Source organism: Ctenocephalides felis, unplaced genomic scaffold, assembly GCF_003426905.1.
Source record: "Ctenocephalides felis isolate EL2017-DRISC unplaced genomic scaffold, ASM342690v1 CF-g0.4_SCAFFOLD_03573, whole genome shotgun sequence".
Classification (NCBI taxonomy): Eukaryota; Metazoa; Arthropoda; class Insecta; order Siphonaptera; family Pulicidae; genus Ctenocephalides; species Ctenocephalides felis.
In genome coordinates, this window is record NW_020539727.1 from 10,468,052 (window position 1) to 10,472,856 (window position 4,805).

The 4,805-nt window shown below is 31.6% G+C and overlaps 4 non-coding genes across 4 annotated transcripts; 2 read left to right on the top strand and 2 right to left on the bottom strand.

Moving 5' to 3' along the window:
• Positions 1–204: 204 nt before the first annotated feature.
• Positions 205–317, bottom strand: Trnal-caa. The gene is made up of 2 exons: positions 280–317; positions 205–249 (listed from the first exon to the last, which is right to left on the bottom strand). It is a non-coding gene; the product is annotated as a tRNA-Leu (tRNA).
• Positions 318–1,322: 1,005 nt separating this feature from the next.
• On the bottom strand, positions 1,323–1,436 carry Trnal-caa. The gene is made up of 2 exons: positions 1,399–1,436; positions 1,323–1,367 (listed from the first exon to the last, which is right to left on the bottom strand). It is a non-coding gene; the product is annotated as a tRNA-Leu (tRNA).
• Positions 1,437–3,271: 1,835 nt separating this feature from the next.
• Trnal-caa lies at positions 3,272–3,384 on the top strand. The gene is made up of 2 exons: positions 3,272–3,309; positions 3,340–3,384. It is a non-coding gene; the product is annotated as a tRNA-Leu (tRNA).
• A 901-nt stretch (positions 3,385–4,285) lies between these two features.
• Trnal-caa lies at positions 4,286–4,399 on the top strand. The gene is made up of 2 exons: positions 4,286–4,323; positions 4,355–4,399. It is a non-coding gene; the product is annotated as a tRNA-Leu (tRNA).
• The last annotated feature ends 406 nt before the right edge of the window (positions 4,400–4,805 follow it).

Below are 4,805 nucleotides of genomic sequence, written 5' to 3' on the forward strand. Positions count from 1 at the left end.
ATGGTTCTATTTCTAGAACCATAGATATCTTCAAATTATAAATTACAAAATATTCAAAGTTGTCTCAAAAGCTGTATTATTTTCACAATCTTAAAAGCAATCTTCTCTTCTTCATTTCATTTTAGGGACGCATCTATGTAGTTTAAACATTTTTAATAAGAAATTATTTTATACTAATCCGAAAAAAAATTATCAAAATATATTTGTCAGAAGTGGGATTCGAACCCACGCCCTCATAGAGGACCAGAACGCTCGACCAGAATTTTCTGGTAAGGTAACCTTGAGTCTGGCGCCTTAGACCGCTCGGCCATCCTGACATATGAGCACGACTGTTAGTAGATATCAGTATCACAAAACGTAAATTTATCAATATACATAATTTTACAAATTACAAAATTCTAGAACATGTAATTAGGCAATCGGCGTCAATTATAGGTAGGCGTAGGTAGGAAATTTTCACCTAATCTTTCAATAAACACCTAAGTTTTATTGCATTTTGTGATTGAGCAGGTCACACGCTAGTTGGTTTGGATATCTACTTAGCCGAGTCTTGTATCTGGAGCAGAAATGGTTAATTTCTTCTTCCAGAGTTAGAATTCTAAGGTCTTGATATATTAGCCAGTTTGGTACATATTTTGGGGCGTTCACGATTTGTTACAAAATTTTGTTCTGGAACCTCTGTAGAATTGCTATGTTTGATTTACTAGTCGCACCCCATAGTTGTAGACCTTAGGACCATATTGCTTTAATAATTGTCTTGTATATAAAAAGTTTATTTTTTAATAAAACTTGTGATTTCCACCCAATTAACCAATTAAATTGCCTACGTGTTAGTTCGAGCTGTTGGCGCTTCTTTAGTATATGTTCATGGCAGGTTAGTCTCCTATCCAAAAGTATCCGAAGTAATTTTTGTGCATTGACACCAGCAAATACATGGCATTTTGACAATTTTTGGTACCACTTTATATGAAAACTGCTACGTATCATAGACTTGCCATAACATTGGTATATTTTACAGATAAATCGGCACATCAAAAAGTATGGTAAAATAATTACTAGATCATTACAGATAAAATGTGAAATTGCATCGATAAATATATTTTTTCACTTTGCATTCTTTTATTATTATGGTTATAGGAAGCATAAGTTATTAAAACTAGGTTGTTAAAACGTCAGTACAAGAAAATTTGTATTTTTCTTGACTTATAATATAAAACTAGGTCCTTCCTTTTTACCAGTTTAGTTAATGTGTGTCATTGATTTAAATTAAAAATATTTGTTATCTATTTTGTTAAGACTTTTAATTTATAAACAAAAATATTTGTCAGAAGTGGGATTCGAACCCACGCCCTCATTGAGGACCAGAACGCTCGACCAGAATTCTCTGGTAAGGTTTACCTTGAGTCTGGCGCCTTAGACCGCTCGGCCATCCTGACATATGAAAAATCAGAGTGAATTCGTGTAGATCTTCAAAAGTAAAATTTCTAAAATCAATTATACTTTTTCTCCACTATATAACTAATGTGTTGTATTAGATATTCGACAGATTTGAGATCAAAACGTACCAAATAAATATTTTTATTCCATTTATCATTTTCTATTTTGGACGAATCACCTCCTAAGGCGTAATGCCTCCAGGGACTATTTCGATCACTCAACGACAAAAAAATCTTTGTTATAATTTTAAAACAGACGGATATAAATATCGTAGGTCTATACGCGAAGATCTATAAATCTACCTTAATAAAAACGTCAAAAGCGTCAAAAATCGACCTAAGCCACTTAATATATCGATCAGAATTCCGATCGTAAATTTTACTATTTCCGACGTATATAAAAAGTCAACATTGTAAATCATCTGTATTATGAACACCACATCCTACGGCATGGAATAAGGAGTAATATTTTATGATGGAATTAGAGAGCGAGGAAAGATTTCGCTGAATTAACTTATACAAGGCGGCTATAGGGCTCCAACTCATTTAAGTATTTATTTATTGTACTTTTTGATTTATTCATCGAAAATGACCCTTTGTCAAAAATCAAATAAAGTACAGTATTTTATAAAATCATAAGCCCTGCTACAGTTCACTCTACCACAAAGAATAATGGGTCGGTACATTTTTCTGTGTTAAAGAGTTTATGCAAAATAGTTAAATATGAAACAGCTATTTTACAGAGTTGTATTTGTTTATTAACTTCTTGAACGAGAAGGTTACGTTTTTGCCAGAAAATCCGATTTTCTAATTTTGTTTGATTATTTTTAACTTCCCGTAGGGTAAGTTATTGTAATCGTCCAAAAATCGAAATTGAAAATTTTTACATTTCTTTACGTTTTGAAGGTTTCTGAACATTTTGGCATACCTTCGAAAAATGGATGTGGGTATGTGTGTTTTGTGTGTCCACATTTTCAGGCGCACGGATCAACCGATTTGAATGGTTCAAAAATATTCGATTCCTATTGATAGGGAGATGTGCCGATTAGTTTTTGGCAAAGGCTGGTTCAGCCGTTTCGGAGATACGGTACAAAAAGTGCAGAAAATAAGTTAAGAGATTGGAGCATCGGATTTGAATGATCCAAAAAAACATTCAATTCGTAATGACGGGGAGAAGTGGTGATTAGATTTTGGCAAAGGCAGACCTAGCCATTTTGTTAAGGCACGATGCCATACGCTACTATTTTATTGTACTTTTCGTAACTTTTGATTTTTTTTATCTAAAATGACCTTTTGTAAAAATGAAATAACTTTTGCTATTTTATAAAATCATAAGCCCTACTGCAGTTCCCTCTACTAAAAACAATGCTAAAAATAAAAATAATGGATTGTATTTATGCATAAAAAAAATAGTTTGACCATTTATAAAAAAAACTTCACCTTCAATGTCAGTATTTAGCGAAATAAAAGGGTTTCTAATTACATCTATGGGTGGGTCAGTGTATAGTTTGGCATGGAGTTTTATTAGAACTTCATTGATGCCCAACATACTATTACAATTTAGCAGAAACGTACAACAATACGTAATGCATTTATTTCTAATTTTTGTTATAATTATGAAATCCAATTTTTGAAAAGTATATAACGGTCGATAACAAGAAGTGGATAAATGATATATTAAGAAATTTTGCTTTTATGCTTGACAATTATTGTTATTTTAATTTAATGCATAAAATTAATTATGTTAATAATATAAAATATTGATAAAATAATATTTAAATAGTATTTCTAATTAAAAATATTTAAAAACACCAATTTACGTTGTTTTTTCATATGTCAGGATGGCCGAGCGGTCTAAGGCGCCAGACTCAAGGTTACCTTACCAGACAATTCTGGTCGAGCGTTCTGGTCCTCTATGAGGGCGTGGGTTCGAATCCCACTTCTGACAAATATTTTTTGATATTTTTTTTTGGATTAATATATAATGATTTCTTATTAAAAATGTTTAAACTACTTAGATGCGTCCCAAAAATGAAAAAAAAGAGGACACTGTTGCTTTCGCCTGTCAACTTTGTGAAAATAATACAGTTTTTGAGACAACTTTGAATATTTTGTAATCTATAACCTGAAGTAATCATTGGTTATAATCATTTAATTTTATTTTAAATTAATTAATTATAATCATTGGTTTTAGAAAAAAAACTAAGGCTGACTAAAAATTCTAGCAACAAATAGAAAAACACAACAGCACAATTAAAATAATATTTAGGTTTAATAAGACTATTGTTTGAAGATTATCAGCTCTATTATAATTTCAACTTCCTACATGATTTTTCACGTATATTATATTATTTAATAGATTATGGGAATGTTATGAAGAACTTTCCATAGTAATATTGACAAAAGCCATGTGGCTGGTGTGCAGTCAGGCGTGTTTCTCAGTTATCATATACAAAACCTAACTTAGAAATCGCACAAATGTCAAAAAAACGATCTTAGATAACAAGGTCTTTTTGACCCAGCTTCATAACATACGAGTGACGTTGCAGTTTATGTGTGGAGCGCCTGAATGAACAGCAAATACATGACATTTTGACAGTATTCAGTATGATTCAGTAGCATAATGCATGCAAGTTGGAGCTTAATGGCCTTGCCATAACATTTTCTTGTTATGCGGCAGAATCTGTCACATATTATATTAATCAACATATATTTGATATAATTTTTGAATTTCTAAAATTGAATATCTAGTGAGTCAAAATACAAGGTCCCAGTTATCAAAATCATATTAGTGTTTTGCCATATAAATTGATATCTCGGAATTCCGTTTTTTGGTGTGTCAGATATATGTCAGGATGGCCGAGCGGTCTAAGGCGCCAGACTCAAGGTAACCTTACCAGATTAATCTGGTCAGAGCGTTCTGGTCCTCTATGAGGGCGTGGGTTCGAATCCCACTTCTGACAAATTATTTTTATTCAAATCAACAAATCAATTATTTATAAAGTTATAAACATTTGATTACATTTTTGCAATGAGAAAACTCCAAATTAGACTGTTATTCCATAGGTTTTTATATGTTACTATTTGTTACTTTTCTTCGTGTAACGCTTAACTAGTGTTAAGCCTTATCGCTTTTTTTTTTGAAGAATTTTAAGGGATGCAAATAAATACTTAATTGAAACGAAACTTTTAGGTTTTATTATTATGTATTTCAACATTTTTGTCAATTTTTTTTAATGTGAAATATATGTCATAATATGCCGGGTACAAGCATTTTGCCGATGCGCCACAAGCGTGCAGGCGGAAAAGATGCAGGTCACAATTTCCACCCGAAACAAGAAAATCTAAAAAAAATATATATTTGCAATA